This window comes from Mobula hypostoma, chromosome 6, assembly GCF_963921235.1.
Source record: "Mobula hypostoma chromosome 6, sMobHyp1.1, whole genome shotgun sequence".
Taxonomy (NCBI): domain Eukaryota; kingdom Metazoa; phylum Chordata; class Chondrichthyes; order Myliobatiformes; family Myliobatidae; genus Mobula; species Mobula hypostoma.
In genome coordinates this window covers 76,263,413-76,287,724 of record NC_086102.1, presented here as the reverse complement: position 1 = coordinate 76,287,724, position 24,312 = coordinate 76,263,413, and the positions used below count along the sequence as shown (strand labels likewise).

Sequence of the window (24,312 nt, the reverse complement as noted above, 5' to 3'; positions counted from 1 at the left end):
CAAGTCTTGATAGTGTTTGCGAATGGCAAGTGATGGCATTTGCATGGAAATTCTAGACTGTGGGGATTACAGGATGAAAAGATGTTACCAAATCAGCCTTCAAATTGCTGCAATGGTTGTGCCAAATAAATGCCACATTTTTAGAGAAACCAATCATATTATTGTCTGTTTTTTTTCCCACAATATCTCTCATTGACAGGCAAGTGGACTTGCTTCCTTGTCTTTGAAAAACACTGAGAGGTAAATCCATTTTAAATATTTCTGATGAAGACCAAACTGCAACTTGCTGTATTTGTTTTACCACTTGTCTTCCTGTCTTTATAAGTCCTACTATGTTTTTGTTTGCATGCGTCAAGGTGATAAGTTGTTGCAAAGCTGCATAAGCTGTATTTAAAACGTAGCAGATATATACAGAGCCTGAATTTATCAAGAATAATATATACCATGAGTAGCTCCTTTTCTGTTAGTCTATAATATAGATTGATTTCTAAGTGAAACTCCTTTTCACTGGGCATTTCTGGAAATGTGGATTGTTAGCTCCCTGCTAACAGCCGCTGGAGTCCATAGCAAGAAACCCACCTTTCTCAGGCTCTGTGCGTCTGGGGTGTATACGAATTTGGTCCCGCCAAACCCGTGAGGATGGGATGTCTCACCCATCCAAACCCCATTGTGTGATTTACTGCCCATCAGCAAGAAATAACAGATTGTACACTGCATACAATTATAAAGAAAGTATATTTATGAATGTTAACTTAACCAAAGAGCCACTAAAGAAAAATAGAAAAAAAGGGCCTCTTATAATTAAACAGTCAACTGTGCACATAAGTTGGAGTTCATCTTGAAGTTGCCTGTAACTCAGGCGCTAGACCCTCGTTCTGCATGATAGCACACACCATCTTCCGAATGTTGCTCAAAATCTATCTCGAACAAACAAGCTCTCCCATAGGAGTATTGATCCTTCCTCCTTGAAGCCATTCATTTGCACAAAGCACCTTGTGCAACAGCAATGGCACCCTCAGCCATCTTCTCTCCTCTCTTCTCCCATCTCCCATCAAAAATGCCTCAGCCCACACCAGTGTCCCTGACAAAACCTCTCTGCTCAGCATTCTCTCGAAGCTTCTCCCAATTCCACCATCCTGATCGGCTGACACCAATTCCTAAGTTGAACAACAAAGCCTCTTATCTCAGCTCAAACCTAAACAGGCTGAAAGCCGAACAGGCTGCTCTTACAGAACTATTAAAATGAAATACCTACAGCATAGCAGTAAAAATCTTAACCAGGGCATTCCACTCACTCGTTTTGAAGTACAAAGTTTGTATTTCCCAGGTCCATGTCTGTAACTTCCAACTGCAATATAAGTCAACTTATAATCAAACACTTGCAATCTTTCCTCATTCCAAACATTCTGGACGTATCTAGGATGTATTATCGTAGAAACATAGAGAAACACCAAAAACCTACAGCTCAATACAGGCCCTTTGGTCCACAAAGCTGTACCAAACATGTCCCTAACTTAGAACTACCTAGGCTTTACCCATAGCCCTCTATTTTCCTAAGCTCCATGTAGCCATCCAGGAGTCTCTTAAAAGACCCTACCGTTTCTGCCTCCGCCACCGGCAGCCCATTCCACGCACTCACCACTCTCTGCGTAAAAAAAAACTTACCCCTGACATCTCCTCTGAACCTACTTCCAAGCACCTTAAAACTATCCCTTCTTATGCTAGCCATTTCAGTCCTGGGGAAAAACCTCAGATGCAATAATTTCCATGTTCACCCTGGTTTGTCTTTCTATGTATCTATCTTGTTTTTTGTCTGTCTATGTATGATATGCAGGTAGAAAGCTGATTGATAACATGGAACATTCATCTGGCTGAATTCCTTACAAAGTTTTGTTTCAAACACATTGTTAGTTCTTTTTGTCAGACAGAGGTTGATGAATCTAGTTTAGAAGTTATTGGTGATCAGGAAAATTCTTCACAAACATAAGATTCTGCAGATGCTGGAAATCTTGAACAACACACACAAAGTTCAGGAGAAACTCAGCAAGCCAGGCAGCACCTATGGAGGGGGATGATAGTTGATGTTTTGGGCCAAGATCTTTTCATCGGGACTGGAATAGAAGGGGGAAGAAGTCAAGAAATCCTTCCTTGTATTCACATTCATTAAAACCTTGCAGTTATCTTGCAAGTTCTGCTTACTCTACTTATTTTGAGCAGAAAGTGGCCTCAGCTGTTTTGTTCTTTTCCTTACCCCAGCCTGCATCAACACTTGAGACACCATAAGCAGTCCAGAAATGGAAGGAAGTCCATGGTTGGCAGCCTATATTAGCAGTCCAAGCCTACATTGTCTGTGAGGTTGCAAACACTCATTGTCATTATCAGAAAATCATGAGTTTTGTTCCCAAACATTCATCCCTTTCTCACCTTCTTTGCTTATCAGAACCTAGCACTGATAACACCTTGTCTCCTTAACGTCTTCCAACATCTATCTCCTATCTTTATATTCCCTTTTTCCAATCTTGCACCATCTGTACTTTTCTTCCTATTTCCTCCACTTTTGTCTTTGCCTCCATTCACTTACCCCTGTCTCCCAACTTCATTCTCATTTGCTTTCCCTACGTGGCACCCCCAGCCTGTCATCGAGCCCTTCATCCCACCAATTCCTTCAAAGTCTTTTCTTTCCACACTCCTTCTCTTTAAACTGGCCATCTCGCCTCTCCACTCTCAGATCTGACGCAGGGTTTTGACCCGAAACATCGACAATTCAATTCCTCCAACAGATGCCACTTGACCTGCTGAGTTCCTCCAGTAGATTGTTTGTTGTTCCAGATTCCAGCATCTGCAGTCTCCATTTCATTTGCCAGTTATATTTTCTTTGACTGGATATTCCAGACTAAGTTTGAGAGCATGAATTAGTCCTGATGCAGGGTCACGACCAAAAACAGCAACTATCCCTTAACCTCCACAGAGACTGTTTGATCCATTGAGTTCCTTCAGCATTTTTTTTTTGCTTTATGTTTCAGCATCTACAGTCTTTTATTTCTGCATGCATTGGACAGTTGTCCATTTAAAAAAAATTCATTGTTGGAACAACTTTGTTTTGGATGCTTCTCATACTGTTTCCATTGACACAGAAGGACTAAGCAGTGTTCAGCACTTTGGATGTGAGACTCCGTTCAGTAGTCTCCACAGGGAGGGTTAATAAAGATAAATTATTCTTACCAAATTACACCAGTGGGCTCACTACTGATCTCTAAATCAGCTCCATAAAGTTTGCTGTTCCATTATTCATTAAGGGGATGAGAACATTGATGCAGAAGGTCACACTTACAATCGACCTTCTTAAACCATTACACTCCATTTGGTGAGGGTACTCCCACACTGCTGCATTTGAACTCAGTGGATTGCCAACTTATTCTAGAGGATCCGAAGCTGTATGTGAGGCAAAAAGAATAAGAACAGCGCTCTTCCTTGCCTCAAAAACACCAACTTGTATTTATGTAGAAACATTAATATACTTTATTTGAAGAGAATCAGATGTCAAGATGAGGTATGACTGGAAGGCACATGTCCTGCACGTTAATGAACCTGGACATAAAATAGGTTTGTGGTCAGCTTTGCAAATACTGTAACAAGAGAGCTATGGACAGTGGTGAGCCTAAGTGCACAGTAAGGTCTAGAATACACTCGGAATTGAAATAAACCAGTCAACACAAACAAAATCCAAAGGAAAATGAACTCCTATGATTGAGCACTGAGTGCTCAGCACGAGGCGGTTGAGTACAGACCTACCATGAAGGACTATGGCCGGCAATAACTGGCAGCCTGAGACTTAAAAAGACAGTAACAGCTAACCATATTCCAGGGAATTGGAGCACTATAACTTGTATGCCTGCCTCTGTTCAGTTAGGACCATGACAGTAACTGGCTCCTGACTGCCCAGAGTGATTAGGATGATGCTAGTGAAAGTCTTTTATCAAGGTAGGGTCCAGGATGTACTATGATGGAATCCAGCTTCTTTCTTCTGAACTATATCCCTCCCAATCCACAAGGGACTGCCTTTTACCTCAAACAATGCAGGTGTCCCAAAGTCTCCAGACTGTAGATAGGTTGTCCCTTGACAATGCTGGGAGATGGAGGAATTTTGGAAACCGGAGCCAAGGGACTGGCACTCAAGAGCAGGACACATGGAATATGGGATGAATCCATATGAATCTCAGGAGATGGAGACAATAAGTAACTGTGTTGATGTGTCATAGGATTTTGAATAAGACATTGTAATGAGGAGCCAATTTTCTGGATTTAACCCACATGGAAAGATGACTAATTGAAAGTCAGACCCACTGACCAGGAAGTGCCAGTCCTTGTCTTCCTGGGTGGTTGACCTGGTCTTGTTGTTGCTGCAAATTGACCAACAAGGTCTCTCTCACCTTAACCCATTTCCAGTAACATCTCTGGGCCAGTTGATCCGCTGATGGAAGCCCCATCTCCGCATCTTGTTCTGGCTACAGAGGAAGACAGTACCCAAATTGCTATTTGAAAGGGGCCATCCCAATAGATGAATGCTGAAGTGTGTTGTGCGTAGGCTCTGCCCAGATCAAGTCATCGCCCCAGGTGGTAGGGCTCTCTGAGTCTAGACATTTGAGTGTTTTCTCTAGGTCCTGGTTGACCCTCTCCATTTGCCCATTGGTCTGCAGATGGAACCCGGAAGACAGATTGCCAGAGGCCTCAATGAATTCTTAAAAGGCCTTACAAAGCCCAGAGGCAAACTGGGTGCTGCAACGGGATACAGTGTCCTGGGAAAACCATGAATCCTGTGGACGTGCTGTAACATGAGCTTGGTAGTCTCTGAAACCGATGGCAGTTTCAGAAGCGGTATGAAGCGACAGGCCTTGGAGAATCTGACTCTGACCCCATGATTACTGCATTAGCCCAAGATGCCAAAAGACCAACGACAAAGTCCATAGAAATGCTGAGTAGGTTGGGAAGTCTCTGAAACACACTTGAGGCTGTACGAGGGATTCTTTATTTCATTTTAAAATCTTTTTTATCAATTATTATTGAAAATCGACAACAAAAAAAATACATTAAAATAATCAAGTCAATATATCAATATGTATAATAAGAAGGCCCACCAGCTCCTTTACTTCCTAAGAAATCTAAAGAAATTTGGCTTGTCCCCTAAAACCCTCACTAATTTTTATAGATGCACCGTAGAAAGCATTCTTCTAGGGTGCATCGCAACCTGGTATGGAAGTTGTCCTGTCCAAGACCGAAAGAAGCTGCAGAAGACCATGAACATGTCACAGCACATCACACAAACCAACCTTCCGTCCTTGGACTCACTTTACACAGCATGTTGTCGGAGCAGTGCTGCCAGGATAATCAAGGACACGACCCACCCAGCCAACACATTTTTCGTCCCTCTTCCCTCCAGGAGAAGGCTCAGGAGCTTGAAGATTCATACGGCCAGGTTTGGGAGCAGCTTCTTTCCAACTGTGAAAAGACTGCTGAACGGATCCTGACCCGGATCTGGGCCTTACCCTCCAGATAACTGGACCTGCCTCTCGGTTTTTTTTTGCACTACCTTACTTCCCATTTTTCTATTTTCTATTTATGATTTATAATTTAAATTTTAATATTTACTAATTTTAACTATTTTTAATATTTTTAATATTTGTAATCCAGGGAGAGGGAAGCACAGATCAAGTATCACTGTGATGATTGTATGTTCTAGTACCAATTGTTTAGTGACAATAAAGTATATAAAGTATATAAGGTATAAAGAGTCAAACTATTAACCAAGCGAAACAGCATATCAATAATAATAATTAAAAACAAAACAAAATGTTAAAGCTATTTTTTTTGGAAAAAAGAAAGAAGGATAAAAGAACCCCTACTAACTAAAACAAAAAAAAAGCTAACAAAAAAAATGAGAAAAAAATACCCATTTGGAGCACAAACCCAGAGCTATACGCCATCAAGCTTCTATAAAAAAAGAAGACATCAATCCGCCAACCAAGTCCATTTACCCAAGAATCAGAAGGGGACCATCTTAATTCACTCAAATCAAATGACAGTAGCAGGCAAAAGAGCCCCACCTTTTCTCAATGTCAAATCGAGGATCAAAAGTTTGACTTCTCATTTTTTCCAAACTAAAACATAGCATCACCTGAGAGAACCATTGTATCAAAGTGGGAGCAGAAGCATCTTTCCATTTTAATAAAATAGCCGTTCTAGCCAATAATGTAACAAATGCAATTACATGTTGGTCTGATATAGAAATACCATGAATATATTGAGGAATTATACCAAACAAAACTGTCAAATTATTAGGGTGTAAATTAATTTTTAAAGCTTTAGATATTGTAGAAAAAATACACTTCGTAGATTTCCAAAACTGTTTCAATTCAGAACCGGACCAAAACATATGTGACAATATAGCTATCTCAGTTTTACATCTATCACATTGACTATTAACATTAGGAAATATTTTAGATAGTCTCTCCTTTGTCAAATAATAATGATGTATAATTTTAAATTGAATTAAAGAATGAATGGCGCAAATTGAAGAAGAGTTAACCAACTTCAAAATTCGCAATGAATCCTCTGTTATTAAGGTCATGTTAAGTTCTCTTTCCCAATCTTCCTTAATCTTAAATAGAGGATAATTATCCTGTTGTAATAGTAAATTATAAATTTCCCCAATAAAACCTTTCACTAAAGGGTTCATTTTTAAAATAATGTCTAACAGGTCAGAATCTTGTATATATGAAAAATTACTTAAATATTCTTGTAAGAAATATCTGACCTGAAGATATTGCAAGAAGTGTGAGTATGAAAGAGAGTATTTAGTTACTAATTTCTCAAAGGACATCAATTGGCCTTCTTGAAACAAATCAATAAAGGAATTTATCCCTCCAAAGAGAAAAGGTAGGATCACTAAGTGAAGGTTTAAATAAATAGTTTCGATAAGTTAAACTAAGAAGTTTAAATTTTTTAAGATTAAAAATCTTACGAAACAGGTACAAAATTCGTAATGACTGCTTAATCATAGGATTTATATTTAAAATAGAAATTTTGGCTAATTGTACGGGTAAAGAAGCTCCTAATAACGAAGTGAAGTAAAATTGTTTCACAGTTTTCAATTCCAGATCAACCCATGGTGGTCGTTCGTTTTTATCGGTCCAATATAACCAAGAACAGGCATAGCATAAATTAACCGCCCAATAATACATTCTTAAATTAGGCAAAGCAAGACCTCCATCCTTTTTTAACTTTTGTAAGTGACATTTTCCAATTCTTGGTTTTTTATTATTCCAAACAGAAGATGAAATAATAGAATCAACCTGATCAAAAAACTTCTTTGTTAAAAAAATAGGAATATTTTGAAATACATATAAAAATTTTGGTAAGATCATCATTTTAACTGCATGAATTCGACCAGCTAATGAAAGTGTAAGAGGATTCCATCTAGAAAATAAATGCTTCATAAAATCCACTAGGGAACTAAATTAGCTCTATAAAGTCTCCATAATTTTTAGTGATGATAATACCTAAATATTTAAAAGAATCCGTAACTTTAAAAGGAATATCATCATATATAAAAGCAGAATCATTTAAAGGAAATAATTCACTTTTCTGCAGGTTTAATTTATATCCTGAAAACTTTCCAAATTCATTTAATAATCTCAATAAACTAAGAGTAGATTCTTCAGGATTCGAAACATAAACTAAGAGATAATGAGCACAAAGGGAAATCTTTCAAATAGTCCCATTTATGGAAATTCCTTGAATATCCTTAGCTTCATGAAGTGCAATAGCCAAAGATTCCAGCACCAAATTAAGTAACAAAGGACTTAACGGACATCCTTGTCTCGTACCCCGTGGAAGTCGAAAAAAGGAGGATCTGCAGTTATTAGTAATCACAGTGGCAATAGGGCTTTTATATATCATTCTAATCCACTTATTAAAATTGGTACCAAAGTTAAATTTCTCTAAAACGTTAAATAAATATTTACATTCAATTCTACCAAATGCCCTTTCAGCATCAAGAGAAACAACACATTGGGGAGTTTTCGAGAGGCCTGAGTATATAACATTTAACAGTCTCCAAGTGTTAGAAAAAGAATAACGGCCTTTTATAAAACCTATTCCTGAGAAATAATTTTAGCTAGTATATTCTCCAACCGATTAGCCATTATTTTTGAAAGAATTTTGGCATCTACATTTAATAATGCGATAGGTCTATATGAAGCACAATCCGTAGGGTCTTTATCTTCCTCAAGAATTAAAGAAATAGAAGCTTCATAAAATATAGAAGGTAACTCTCCTAACAAAAAAGAATCCTTAAGCATTTCCAACATATAAGGAGTAAGCAAATTTTCAAATTTTTTATAAAATCCTACAGAAAAACTATCTAGTCCAGGAGCTTTACCAGATTGCACTGAAAAAATAGCTTTCTGAATTTCTCTTTCAGTAAAAGAAGTATCAAGAATTTGTTGACCTTCAACAGTTATTCTAGGAAAATCAATCTTTTGTCAAAAGGCATTCATTTTAGAAGGATCAGCTGGAAACTGAGATTTATAGAGTTCACTGTAATGTCTTGAAAATTTTTATTAATATCTTCATAGTTACAAGCTAAACTACCATCTCTCTTACAAATTTTTAAAATTTGTCTTTTAGCTCTAACTGCTTTTAGTTGGGATGCTAATAGCTTATTACTTTTATCTCCAAACACATAAAATTGACTTTTTAATTTAAGCAAATTTCTTTCAGTAGGATAATTTAATTATAAATTATAGTGTGATTGAAGTTCAACCCTTTGTTTAAATAAATCAATATTAGGAGAAACTGCATAAGTGTTATCCAAGTCTTTAATTTGTTTTGAAATCCTATCTAACTCCATTTTTGTCTGTTTCTTAAGTTTAGCCAAATAGGAGATTATCTGACCTTGCAAATACGCTTTAAATGTATCCCATATAATCAATTTTGACACATCTCCCATATTATTAAAAAGAAAAAAATCTTTTATTTGAACCTCTATAAATTTGACAAAGTCCGAACTTTGTAATAAGTTTTCTGGAAAACGCCAAGGCAAGTTTAGATTACTACCATCATTCAATTCAAAAGTTAAGCTTAAAGGTGCATGATCTGAGACAGCAATAGCATCATATTCACACTTGAAAATCAGAAATCAGCTATAAAATAATCAATTCGCGAATATTTTTTATGGACATGTGAATAAAAAGAATAATCTCTATCATTAGGATGTAGATTTCTCCAGAATTCTATCAAACCATAATCAATTAAAAAGGAATTAATAAGTGATGCTGAACAACTTGGAAGCTGCTGAGTGGTTGAACTCTTATCTATCAAAGGGTTTAAATAACAGTTGAAGTCACCTCCCATCAGCAACATATATTCATTTAAGTCTGGTAATAAACCAAGTACATTTTTAAAAAAAGAAGGATCATCTACATTAGGCCCATATAGATTAACCAGGACAATTTTTCTATTACAAATTGTTCCTTTAATAATTAAAAATCTACCATTGATATCTGAGACGATATTTTCTTGGATAGATAAACTATTAGATTTAATAAAAATAGATACTCCCTTTGTTTTATTTTGACAAGTAGCATGATATTGAAGGCCCTTCCACGTTTTAAAAAATCTATTTTGATCGCCCATTCTGATATGCGTTTCTTGAACAAAAATTATATCGGGCTGGAATCGGTTAATAATTTTAAAAGTCTTCTTTTGCTTAATAGGTGGTTCCAGCCACGTACGTTCCAACTAATAATGTTTATCTGTTTAATAACCATAGAATATTATTTTAAACACGAAAATACATGCATAGCATCGTGGGCTAATCAAAGATGGCGGTGATGAGTATAACCATATAGAAAACACGCATGCTCTGGAGCTCCATAATGGCAAAAAACCTGGAAAAAAAATCCTTCTTTATTTCGTACACAGGCATCAGATGCCAAGACATATTGTCAGACATCTTTAGTCATTGCTGGCCACCAATAACATCTTGTGATGAACTCTAGGGTGCAAGCCACCCTTGGAGGCCCAACTAAGCTTGAAACATGTCTCAATGAACAGGTTCAGGAACAAAGATACATCCGGAAGGACCATTACCCGGTGAGGTGGTAAAGTGGTGGCCCTTTTCTTGCTGAAGAGCTCCAGCAGGTCTGAATATCCCTGAGGTATTCTTGGCAAATCGGATTCACTGAGGTTTTGGAGGTGATGGGTTCAACTGATATTTGGGGAGGTCTGTCGGAAGTCGTCTCTGAAATAAACTCAGGAGGTATTTCTGGACGCAACTTGGAAGGTGTCTTAAGCTCCTTTTGTAGGCATTCCACTTTGCATTGGTTTGACCAGCCCAGAGCGATACCAGCTCACCAATTGACTCTCAGGTTGTGGGATGACAGCCAGGGATAACCCAGAATGAGTGGCATTTCCATGGAGTGAAAGATATGGAGCTGGACTGAGCCCACATCCTGCCCGAACTTGAGCTTGAGCAGGGATGTGTAGTGGTTGATCTGCCCTGCAATCAAAGCTTTCCCACCAGGGCTGTGGCAACGAGAGCTGCTTGAGATACAAAAAGGGGATTTTCAATCTTGTGGCCAGTCCGAGGTCCAAACAATTCTCTGGTGCACCGGAGTCAATAAAGGTGACGAGGGAATGTTTCTGGTTGCACTATAAAGGGAGCACCACACCAGGAGGAGCTGAACTGGATTTGCAGAGAAACGTAACTGGTGGAAATGTACATAATTCACAACCACCAACATTGAGTTGGGGTTCACTTTTAGAAGCTGGTCTGATGTTATGACTTAATTATGTAAAGTACTTTTACTGCACTTTGTGTCAGTGTTTGAAGTACAATAAATGAGTTACAGTTTTCCTTAAACGTAAGGTCTCATTCAATTTGATTTGCTAAAACATACACTGGTGATACCAATGGTCCAGGACGATTCCAGATTTATTGATCATATTGGCCAATACAATCTCTTTGAACCTGCCTGAGCTTTGGGAGCAAAATGATATTGCTTGGTTTGTACAAGCCGAGATCTAAATTCGCAGATTTCCTGCGTGCCCAAGGACTATTAGTGAATCTTAAGAACTGTCAGCTTGTGGACGTCAAGGACTTTGGGTCCTTGACATCCACCTCAATAATAAGCAAATGCTTTGAGAGGCTGGTCAAGGACTACATCTCCAGCATGCTACCACCCACACTGGACCCCCTACAATTTGCCTACCAATGCAACCGATCGACAGATGATGCAATAGCCACAGCTCTACACACCATCCTTACACATCTGGAGAAGAGGGATGCTTATGTGAGAATGCTGTTCTTGGACTACAGTTCAGCATTCAACAGTATAATTCCCTCCAAGCTCGACAAGAAGCTCAGAGACCTCAGCCTTCATCCTGCCTTGTGTAGCTGGATCCTTGACTTCCTGTCAGATTGTCGGCAGGTGGTAAGAGTGGACTCCTCACATCTGCCCCTCTGACCCTCAGCACAGAAGCCCCTCAGTTCTTTGTTCTAGCCCCCTCCTTTACTCTCTGTATACCCATGACTGTGTCACCAACCACAGCTCCAATCTTCTAATTAAATTTGCTGACGACACTACACTGATTGGCCTAATCTCAAATGATAATGAAGCAGACTACAGAGAAGAAGTCATCACCCTGACACAGTGGGTAAAGAAAACAACCTCTCCCTCAAAGTCACAAAAACAAAGGAGCTGGTTGTGGACTACAGGAGGAATGAAGACAGGCTAAATTCTATTGACATCAATGGATCTGGAATTGAAAAGGTGAACAGCTTTAAGTCTCTCAGCATAAGCATCACTGAGGGTCTCACATGATCTGTACATACTGGCTGCAGTGGTGAAAAAGGCACAACAGTGCCTCTTTCACCTCAGACAGCTGAAGAGGTTTGGTGTGGGCACCCAGATCCTAAGAAATTTCTATAGGGGTACAATTGAGAGCATCCTGACTGGCTGCATCACTGCCTGGTATGGGAACTGTACTTTCCTCAATTGCAGGATTCTGCAGAGGGTGGTGCAGTCAGCCCAGCACATCTGTAGATGTGAGCTTCACACTATTCAGGACATCTACAAAGACAATTGTGTAAAAGGGGCCCGAAGGCTCATTGGGGACCCAACTCATCCCAACCACAAACTGTTCCAGCTGCTACCATCCGGGAAACAATACCGCAGCATTAAAGCTTCTTCCACCAGGCCATCAGGCTGCTTATCTCATGCTGACACAAGTGTATTTCTATGTTATATGACTATCCAGTTGTACATACTACTTATTATAAATTACTCTAAACTGCACATTGCACATTTAGATGGAGACGTAACGTAAGGACTTTTGCTCCTCATGTATATGAAGGATATAAGTAATAATGTCAATTCAATTCAAGACTTGGCATTGTACACTGGTCAAGTAGCCCCTGGGCTTCGGCCCATCATATAGTCCCTATGTCCATGTGACAAATACCAATGCCTTGTTGTTCGTCCATCGTCATTGTCGATGAAGGCCTCGACACCATTATGATGATGATGGTGTCTAGACTAGCGCATGATTTGGATTTAAGTGAGGGAGAGTTGCGCAGCATCAGCCTCACTCTCTCTTCCCAATTCCCATCTGAATCCAGTGGCAAGACAAGAGTCGAGACGGCTGGAGATGGGACTAGGCGCAGTGGATGACCAGGACATCTTCTGTGTCTTGTCCTACTCTACACATTCCACAACGCTTGCAGATACCGTCTTCTTGACCATTGGACCTTCTACTGGTCTTGTCCGCTCAATCCGCTGGAGTCCGTCTTCATATGCTGGGATAGACAACTCCCTATCTCACCGAGGGTTTGAGTCCCGTTGGCTACCCTCACCTGGTTTAGCCGACTTGTCGAAGCCATTGCCTGGGGTGTGGCCGCTGTCGCATGCAAACAGCTTCGGGGAGCCACAGGTGAGAGCTGAGTGCTAGGTGGGGACCAAAGGTGGGCTAACAGCCTTGAAAAGGACGAGACATGGTTCCCCACCAGAGGTGCTACCCCTCCCTGACACCCCATACACCCCACCTTAGCGAGGTCACTAACCCCAATCGTTACCCAGACCCACTCACCTCAGACCTTTCAGCATGTTTAGCCAGAAAATTAATTTTTTCCAAAGTTAGTCTAGTTAGAGGCTACCATCAGGTGCCTGTGTGCTCAGAGGACATTCCCAAATGGCTGTGATAACCCCCTTTGGCCTCTGAGTTTCTACGCATGGCGTCTGGGCTGAAAAATGTGGCACAGGCTTTCAAATGGCTGATGTACTCTGCATTAAAAGATTCCGATTTTCCTTTTGTTTACTTAGATGTCATACTTGTCGCCAGTGTATCCAAATCTGAATACATATCTCATCTCCGCACACTTTTCCAGCACTTAATCAAAAATGGGTTGATTAAATGCCAGTTTGCATTGTCAACCATAGACTTCCTCAGACATTACACCTCCATAGAAGGTGCAAAACCCCTCCCATCAAAAGTAGCCGCTCTTATGGATTTCCCACCGCCCTGCACTACTAAAAAAGTTACAGGAGTTTTTAGATATGGTGAATTTCTATCACTACTTCATTCTGCGGGTGGCTTCCCCTATATAGAGTGCTTAAAAACAATACCACTAATCAAGTGCTTGACTGGTCAGCAGACATAACCAGGGCATTTGATGATACCAAATGAGTTCTTTCCGACAGGACCCTGCTGGCACACACTCTCCCCAGTGCTGCCATAGCCATTACAACTGAATCTTCAGACTATGCTGTGGGTGCAGTGCATGAACAGTTAGTCGGAGGCATTTTGAAGACACTTGCTTTCTACAGTCAGCAGCTCACTCCCCCAAAAGGAAGAATGGCACATTTGACCGTGAGCTTCTTGTACTCTATCGGGCTGTCCACCATTTTTGCTTTCTTTTAGAGGGTCGCCATTTCACAGCATTTGGATTTTCAAAAGGCTTTTGACAAGGTCCCACACAGGAGATTGGTGTGCAAACTTAAAGCACACGGTATTGGGGGTAAGGTATTGATGTGGATAGAGAATTGGTTAGCAGACAGGAAGCAAAGAGTGGGAATAAACGGGACCTTTTCAGAATGGCAGGCAGTGACTAGTGGGGTACCGCAAGGCTCAGTGCTGGGACCCCAGTTGTTTACAATATATATTAATGACTTGGATGAGGGAATTAAATGCAGCATCTCCAAGTTTGCGGATGACACGAAGCTGGGTGGCAGTGTTAGCTGTGAGGAGGATGCTAAGAGGATGCAGGGTGACTTGGATAGGTTGGGTGAGTGGGCAAACTCATGGCAGATGCAATTTAATGTGGATAAATGTGAAGTTATCCACTTTGGTGGCAAAAATAGGAAAACAGATTATTATCTGAATGGTGGCCGATTAGGAAAAGGGGAGGTGCAACGAGACCTGGGTGTCATTATACACCAGTCATTGAAAGTGGGCATGCAGGTACAGCAGGCGGTGAAAAAGGCAAAAGGTATGCTGGCATTTATAGCGAGAGGATTCGAGTACAGGAGCAGGGAGGTACTACTGCAGTTGTACAAGGCCTTGGTGAGACCACACCTGGAGTATTGTGTGCAGTTTTGGTCCCCTAATTTGAGGAAAGACATCCTTTCCATAGAGGGAGTACAAAGAAGGTTCACCAGATTGATTCCTGGGATGGCAGGACTTTCATATGAAGAAAGACTGGATGAACTGGGCTTGTACTCGTTGGAATTTAGAAGATTGAGGGGGGATCTGACTGAAACGTATAAAATCCTAAAGGGATTGGACAGGCTAGATGCAGGAAGATTGTTCCCGATGTTGGGGAAGTCCAGAACGAGGAGTCACAGTTTGAGGATAAAGGGGAAGCCTTTTAGGACTGAGATTAGGAAAAACTTCTTCACACAGAGAGTGGTGAATCTGTGGAATTCTCTGCCACAGGAAACAGTTGAGGCCAGTTCATTGGCTATAATTAAGAGGGAGTTGGATATGGCCCTTGTGGCTACGGGGGTCAGGGGGTATGGAGGGAAGGCTGGGGCAGGGTTCTGAGTTGGATGATCAGCCATGATCATAATAAATGGCGGTGCAGGCTCGAAGGGCTGAATGGCCTACTCCTGCACCTATTTTCTATGTTTCTATGTTTCTATGTTGACTACAAATCCCTTGTGCCCATGATGGTCAAAATATCAGGCTCTTGTTCTGCTCAGCAGCAACAGCAACTGGCCTATGTATCAGAGTTCACACATCTAAGGGAAAAATCATGCCGTGGCTGATTGCCTCTCGTAGCCAGCTATTGAAGCCATACCCTTAGGGGTTGACTGTGCTGGCATGGCAGCTGACCAAACTACTGTCAGTGAGGTCCAGGCTTACCAAACAGCGGTCATGGGCCTGCTGTTGCCTGACATTAAGCTCTGTAAAGCTGGGAATTCTCTTCTGTGCAATGTCTCAACCAGTCACCCTCAGCTCACAGTGTCCATAAACTGGAGGCGGGCTGTTTTTGACTCCCTTCATGGCCTCTACATCTGAGCCATTAGGCCTCACAGAAATTGGTTGCACAAAAATTTGTGTGAGACAACATTAGGAAGGACATGCGTGATTGGACTGCAGCCTGCCTGGAGTGCCAGCGGGCAAAAATTAACTGTCATGTTCGGGCACCATTGGTATCTTTTGAGGTCCCCAAGTGATGGTTCGACCATATCAATGTGGACCTTATTGGCTCTCTTAACTTCCCGTGGTATTCATGCACCTCCTTACCACGGTGGTCCGTACCACCTGATGGCCAGAGGTCATCCCTCTAGCATTGACGACAGCTGCAGATGTGGCTCAGGCTTTCATCAACACCTGAGTTGCTCGGTTTGCCACTACATCTGATATTTCCTCTGATCACAGTCCCCAATTCATATCAGAACTCTGGGCTGCGATGTCCTAGAAGCGGGGTCGGCACCCTTTTTGGCTCTGTGGGCTGGATCGCATATTAATGATCGGACGGTGGGCCTGATAAATGCCATAAAAAAACTTGAAATATGGGAATTATCCCTTTAAATACATCTAGTTATGTTTTGCCTCAAATTAATGAATAAAGCAGGCTAGAAAATCATTTGTGCTTAACCAAGGATGCCAATTAGTAATCAAATAACTCAGATTAGTTGCAATCTATTTTAATCAAGGCATCTTTTGAATCTATTAAAAGGACACAAAGAATCTTTAAAAATAAAATGTATGAACATGATGCATTGAATATTGGTAAATTAAGTAAAATAAAAAAGAAAATTTTAATGCAAACGGTCGATAAATCACTGTGAAACTTGATGCTGTTTGTTGCTTGAAAGCTTCTCAATATCGGGTGTCAGACTTGTTGATGCCTAGAGCAAGACATTATCCAGACGGGCATCAGTCAATCTTGTTCTCAAATGGTTCTTGGTGTGTTTCATTTTTGAAAATAATTGCTCACACAGAAAAGTGCTGCCAAACAGTGATACCATCTTTTTTGCATGATCCACTAAGTTAGAATACTTCCCACTCGGATGAAAATATTTTCTATAGAAGTCAAGCACTGACACATCTTCAAAATGAAATTTCAATCTCAATATGTTGTCACACTGCATCTGAATCAATTCCATTTGAAAAATTTCTGATGCAGTGTCCACTTCCACATCAAATGGAGTAGCAAACAGCATGAACTCATTTGCATGCAAGTGAAAATCAGCAAAACGAGATGAAAACTCTTTTCTCAATTCTTGGGCCTGTGACGAGAATACACATAAAATTAAGATGTTTGCTGGCCGGGGTTAGCATCAGTGACATCAGCAAGTGATCTGCCACCTGCCCTCAGGGGAAGGAGAGATAAGGAACAATGGAGCAGCGTCTGGAGATGTGTAATGAAGGAACGGGGGGGGGGGGGGGGAGGGGGAGAGAGAGCTGTCTGGAGCGGCTCCCCCCTTTGAACCTTGAACTGTTTGAAGTGATGGACAGGCGATACCCCAGCAGGGGGATAAAAAGGGACCGGTTTGCTAAGGCAGCACACACACGCCACCCGAAGTAATGAGACCCTGGAAGCGGTACGCTTCTCATGAGTCGGTGAGAGGTACCAGACAACGGCCAGGGTGGAAAGGTACGATCAGCGGGAACCCGGTGTGTGTCCGCCCTTGCCTGGGTGCCGGCTTCACTGCAGAGGATCGACCGCATCTGGAGGAGGGGTCACAGTCGGTGACCTCAGGTGACATCACCAAGGACCTGCCCAAAAGCTGCTTGTGAGCCATATCGCTGGTCTGTGAGTGAAGCAGTGTCTGAATGATTAGTTGTTCCTGTTCTCTCTCTCTCTTCCCCCACGTTGTCCCTCGCCATGGCAACGATTACTGCGAACTGAACTACTAAACTGGACTGAACTTTGAGTCACTTTGAAATTTGGTCATTTACCCCTAGACAACGATAGAGCTTGATTGATGCTGTTATCTTAATTCTGTGCATATGTGTGGTTATCATTGCTGAACTGTTGCATTTATTATCCTTTCGATTACTGTGTTGCTTGTTTCTTTAATAAAACTTTCTTAGTTCTAGTACTCCAGACTCCAAGTGAGTGATCCATTTCTGCTGGTTTGGCAACCCAGTTACGGGGTACGTAACAGGCCATATTCACAGAAATGCCTGGATCTTGTGCTTTACTTTTTTGAAAAGTGGGAAAATGTGCACAATTTCCTTTTTGAAGCTGGTACTCCCACAATTGCAGCTTTCTTTCAAAGGCCGTAATATGACCATACATCTCATGTATCAGCTGATTTTTTTCCTTCAATTTGTTTTGAGACCTTGTAGCTGGCATGGGTATTTCCTTCATTTTCATTTCTTTTTTTGGCAAAAAAATGACATTTGTTTTCCGAAACTAGCCTTCATTTGCTCAACTTCATCTTTCCTTGCTTGCCCAGTAAACTTGTTAAAATTTTCGCCATGGCGGGTCTCGTAATGTCACCTTATATTTGCCACCTTCTTCACAGCAACATTTTCTAGGCAAATGAGACAAACCAGTTTCCTATCTTGCTCGATGAAGAAGTAATCTAGTGTCCAAGTGTCTTGGAAATGTTGGCACTCAGTGTCTACCTTCCTGTGTTTTGCATTCATTCCCATTGGAATTGTTTTCTTCGATTTTATTTCGAAACGTGAGTTATGCAACAAGTATAGTAGCACATGTAAATATCTGGATATTTTGCATGGCTTTCTTGTTAAAACACAGTGACGCTGTTTCTGTTTACAAATTTGAACCATCCCATCTGAAAACTTCCGCGTGCACAGAGAGAATCTAATATATATTAATAGGGTAGTCTGCCTACCCGTCATTCGTATATACCAGTGTTTGGTTTGGAACAAAACGGAACCTGGGACCAGTGTAAGAAGACATCATGCATGTCCATCAGTGTGGTCGCGTGAAACACTCAGAATAAGGAAAAGTCGCTCGCGGGCTGGATAAGCATAGTATCCGAATATTTGCTCGCGGGCCAGTCAAATTACCTTTGCGGGTCGGATCTGGCCCACGGGCTGTAGGTTGCCTACCCCTGGCCTAGAACCTCGATGTTAGGCTACATCACACCACGACGTATCACCCACAGTCCAATGGCCTATGTGAGCAGTTTCACCGCTCTTTGAAGGCTGCTCTGAGGGCTTCCCTTACAGATGAGTGTTGGCATGATCGCCCTCCCGTGGGTCCAGCTGGGGCTCAGAACAGCTTCAAAAGAGGACCAGCGGTCATCTGTGCTGATTTTGGTATATGGGCAGCTGATATGAGTGCGAGATGATTTCATTCCTGAAGCCTTGACTGCCTTGTCAGCCTCTCAACAGCATTCAACTCTCCTCAGTAAATTGAATTCCTTTTCACCTATTCCTACCTCCCATCATGGCGTTCAATACTCCTGAGTTCCTGCTGACCTACATTCCACCTTGTCTTTATTCATCTACCATAATGTACACCAATATCCCCTTGGGACCTCTTACGATGTCCTGTTCATATCTTGGAATGGGGAGAAAAGACTTTTATGATAGTTAAGAGGGGTAAACCTGAACGTATTTCGGTAGATCGCCTTATACTAGCCCACCAAGATTTGGAGGATTCTGCTACTGTGCCCCTCATGTCACAACGTGACCATGAACGTGTCAACACACCTCTGGATGAACCAGAGGCACTTGCTGTTATACCACCTGTGGAAGATAGGGTCCAAGCCGGGTGGCTTGTTCTAGCTCCAAACAGGCTCACAATGCTGGTTTCAGTGAATTCTGGTGGGGGTGGTGGGGGGGGCTGTGCAGGGTAATATAATTGGTGGAATGTACATCATTCACAGCATCCACATTGAGTTGGGGTTTCAGTTTAAGAGGCTGGCCTGATGGCCTGATGTGATAACGCAATTATGTAAAATACTTTTATTATGCTTTGTGTTCAGTGTTTGGATAACAATCAGTGAGTCTTCATGTTTTTCTTTAAACACAAAATGCCTCATGCTGTCTTATTTACGAAAACCTGCCCTGGCATTCGTCACTGTTTAAGCTGGACAGACCCCGGGTTTCTCAGCAGCTTGGGACAAGAGGTCTGATAATGTCCGACCTCTCCACCTTAGATGCAGCACCTCTCCCTCCTTCTCTCTTTTGAGAGAACCTTGTACAACCTACTTACATAGGCTTCCCAGGGGCTGGGATCGGTGGTGGTCGAGGAGGAATCCTAGCCCAGGAAATAGGAGAGGACAGAGGATATTCAGAGGGAGAGTTGCAGTTGTATACCCCTTCTCATTTCCGATAATTGGTTATAGAGTTGAATCGCCAGGTACATCAAACTCTCTAGATCCTCCACCAGGACTCAGGGCACAAGAGCATCCTTCAGCTCATCACTCAATCCATTATGGAATAGGCTTCCATATTTCAACCACTCTCTGTTGTCAAAGTACAAAATTCCATGGAATAATTGACCACAGACCAATTCCCCTGGCACAAGTTGAGGAGCTTTATCACCGTCCCATGTCTTCCGGTGGGGTGATAGAACCCCTTTAAGTCTTCAAAAAGAGATCTGCATTGGAACAGACAGGTGGCTCTTTCTCCCAGAGTGCAGTGGCCCAGGCAGAGGTTAATCCTGTAAGGAGTGAGATGATATGGGCCATACAAACCAGAACTTCGATGGCTATAACTCAAAGTCCAAGGAACATTGTATCAGGAATCCTCTGCATACTTCCGAGTTACCATCATACTGCTCAGGAACTGGTTGGTGCAGCAGTCCCTCATGAGTATTGACAGTGTCTCCAGCTTGAACATGCCTGGAACTGGCAGCCGCTTCAGCCAAACTCAGATCCAGCCTATCAGAGTGGGAGAGTTTGTGGAGAGTGGTGAGGAACTCCCTGAGGCATGTTCTGATATTTGTCTATAGTTGCTCCCTAGTAGGCCAATGCGGTTCGCAGCCGTTCATACTCTGCAGGGTTCATGATGGCTCAGTCATGTGGTAACAAGAAAGTTATGGATGGTTGTGAACCCAAATGCAGAGAAACGTCTAGAATTCACTCAGACGCAAAATCAACCGATGACACAAACAAAATCTAAAAAGGCAAATCACAAACAGTAATACTAAAAAATGAAACTCCTACTATTAAGCACTGAGTGCTCAGCCCAAAACCTTTAAGTACAGACTTTCCATGAAGGAATATGGCAGGCAGTGTGAGTCTTAAAGGGACAGGGCAAGCTAACCCTACTCTGGGGAATTGGAGTGCTGAAACTTGGATGCCTGATGCTGTACAGTGAGAGCCATCGCAAATACAATCCTTACATTGCAGATTCCTGTAATTAATAGAGTGACTTAAATAATTGGAATAAGTAGATTCTCTAATGAAGAAAGACTACAGGTGTGGCTTGTATCTGCTGGAGTTCGGAAAACTGAGACGGGACTTGCTAAACAGATAGATCCTAAAGGTTCTTCACAGGATGGATTCAGAAATTCTGTCTGCATCTTGTTGCAAGCAAGATTTTCATTGCAGTTGTACCTTGTTGTACTTGTGCACAAGCCAATAATCTCAACTTGACTTGTTTCCTCTTGTTGGAAAATCTAGAACTAGAGTTGTTTTAAAATTAAGGAGTAGCCAATTTAAGACAGAGATGAGATAAAAGTTTTGCTATCAAACAGTCACAACTCTTCAAAAGCCCTTTCACAAAAGGCAATGGAGGCAGAATCCTTGCATATTTTTAAAGCAGAGTTGGTCAGATTTTTGAAAAGCACAGGTAAACACAGGTAAAAGCATAGGTTGCCACAGGTAAACACAGATGAGCAGCAAAGGTTATAATTCACTTCAGTTGTGATATTATGAACTGTTGGAGCAGGCTTGAGGAGGCAAATGACCTACTCCTGCTTCCGATTTTTTATTCTGGCATCTTCCCCCTTCTTCTCAGTCCTGAAGCAAGGTCTCGGTCTGAAACGTCAACTGTTTATTCTTTCCCATAGTTGCTGCCTGACCTGCTGAGTTCCTCTAGTGTTTTGTGTGTGTTGCTTTGGATTTCCAACATCTGCAGACTTTTTAATGTTTCTGATTTATATGCTCATATTTCCACATTTTCTTACAATATTGAAGGAGGCCATTTCAGCCCAATTAATCAATGACAACTCATCACCATTAATTTTTCTCATAACTATTCTCTCTATATTTTCATCAGCTCATGCCAGACTCTACAACTCAGCTAAAAGCTGGGAGTAGTTTATAGTGGACAATTCACCTATCAATCTGCACGTCCATTGGATTTAGAAGGGAAACCCACATAATATCAGAGAGAACATAAAAAACTCAACACATTGCACAGCTCTAGAACCCAGGATGCCAGAAGTGAAGTAACATCTACTAACTGCACCTTTGCCATCACATTCATATGTAAATTTCCCACATACCATGGTGTAGATTTCAAGTGAGGCTTCAAGGATATTCATTCAGATCCATTTTCATATGTATAACATTGCCATTCCTCTTGTTAATAGAATGGCTGTGCAAACACTTTTTCTCTATTTAAGGCACATGTTCCTAGTTAGATGTTGTAAATTACATGCTCTCCTTTGTAACCTTACATAAAATTTTTAAGAGTAGAAATTGAAAGCTGCTTTAGAAAATAAAATGTGATTTATATTCTCTCAGCAGAGACGGTGGATGGGGGTTCAACCCAACATTTACGAGAAATTTGGATAGATACATGGATGGGAGAGGTATGGAGGGCTATGGTCCAGGTGCGGGTCAATAGGACCAAGCAGAATAACAATTCGGCATGGATGAATTGGGCCAAGAAGTCTGTTTTTGTGCCATAGAGCTCAATGACTCTATGAATCTGCTAAAGAAAATATTTATTGTGATCTAGTCAAATTGGCCTTTTTAATGCATAGTATTCTATATCTTTTATTGATAATATGAATTAATTTATGTATAATTTTTCATTGTCTTTCTTTACTTTCCTGTAAAATGCCTGCAGGAAAATGAATCTCAACGTAGTGTGTTGCACTTTGATAATAAATTTACTTTGATTTTGACTTGATATTATGATTCAATGCTCATCAATGCAAAATGGTTGAGTTTTACTTATATCTGTAAAATCACTTAACCAGTTAACTTTATCCTTAACCAACGTAAGATTCAACAAGACCCACAAAATTGTTTGCAATGTTGATTGTTGTTGCAATGGACAGAAAGAAGGGAAGCAACAGTTGGCTGTAGAAAGCTTGTTAGTTGCTTCTGCTGGCACTTAAATAAGAGCCTTTATCTCGGCATTTTTAATGAAAAAGGACAGATTATCTTTGTTAGTGTTTGAGTGCCAAAATATGTAGTACCTAGCAGATCCGTTTAGACAGTGTGCAGAGCTATAATGGAGCCTATACATTCAACTTGTTCATTTAAGTGAGTGGATGGCACAGCACCCACAACTATACTTGACTACTAGTGTAGTGGTGGGTGCAGTACCGCTGATTATCTTCTGTGTGTTTGCCCATGGACAACAAGATAAGCTTGATTGTAAAAGTGAAAACTTGTGCCAATGAATTGGTAATCAAGCTTGAATATTTATATAAAAAAAAATTCCTAACAAGCTCTTGTTAAACAACAGTCATATCCATACATTAGATACGTCTATGTCTAGGATCAACCAGTTTAAATCTCCAGTAATGCTGTTGCCACAAAAATCACTCCAACATGGCTGGCACAGTGCGGTAGCAGTTAGTACACACACATTACAATGCTAGCTGTATGATCGAGGTTCAATTTGCACCGATGTCTGTAAGAGGATTGTACATTCTCCCCGTGACCACATAGGTTTCCTCCAGGTGCTCTGGTTTCCTCCCACATTCAAAAGATGTATGGTTAAGATTAGTGAGTTGTGGACGTGTTATGTTGGCGTCTAAAGTGTGGTGACGCGTGTGCGCTGCTCAGCACCATCCTCACTGATTTGATTGACAAATGATGCATTTCACTGTAAATTTTGATGTACATGTGACAAATAGTGCTCATCTCAATGGGTGTGCTAATCCTTATACACACAGTAATTTTTATCCCTAATGTAGATTTTATGTGCAAAAATATGTGTTATCTTATTAATAGTTATCACAGCAGTCTTCCATCCCTATTAATGAATATGATTTATCAAGTTATAATGTGTTGAAAGTCTATGGAGAAATATCTTTAAGGGAAACTTTATGTAGATTTTCTACAAAAGCTTGGCTACAAAATCAACTGTTTCTATTGCCTAACTACAGTGCTGTACAAAAATATAAATGTTTTGCTCTTCTTTTAAAACTTCATGAAAACTATTCAGTGTTTAAACTATAAATGTATTGACCCAGATTATATGAATAACATGGCAGTTCCTGCTGACTCACCAAAAATTGTGGTTAATTTTCATGATTTACCACATGAGTCAAGATCAACTTGAATCCAAGCTTCATGTTAAGTTTTGTTTAGTGCTATTCCTTTAAACATCTGACACAGTGTGAAATGTAATAGGGCCCTTCCAGTTCTTTGAGCTGCAACACCCAGGAACCCCTGATTTCACTCTTGCTTAATCACAAGTTCAATTACAATGATCAATTAACCTACTAACTGTTACATTTTGGGACTGTGGTAGGAAACTGGAGCACTGTGAGAAAAACTGCATATTCCACAGGCCGGATGTTACATACTCCTTACAGATGATGTCAAAATTGGTCTGATCTCTGCCATTCTGAGGTGTAATAGTGGCACACTAATTGCTAGCTACTGAGGTGTCCACGTTTGCACATCTACA

At 41.0% G+C, this 24,312-nt stretch overlaps 1 long non-coding RNA gene across 1 annotated transcript in view; it reads left to right on the top strand.

The window, feature by feature from the left end:
• LOC134348125 (uncharacterized) overlaps positions 1-22,318 on the top strand; it is an 81,584-nt gene extending 59,266 nt beyond the window's left edge. Inside the window, exon 3 of the long non-coding RNA XR_010018358.1 lies at positions 22,185-22,318. This is a non-coding gene — a long non-coding RNA (uncharacterized LOC134348125). The remainder of the gene's footprint in view (positions 1-22,184) is intronic.
• The last annotated feature ends 1,994 nt before the right edge of the window (positions 22,319-24,312 follow it).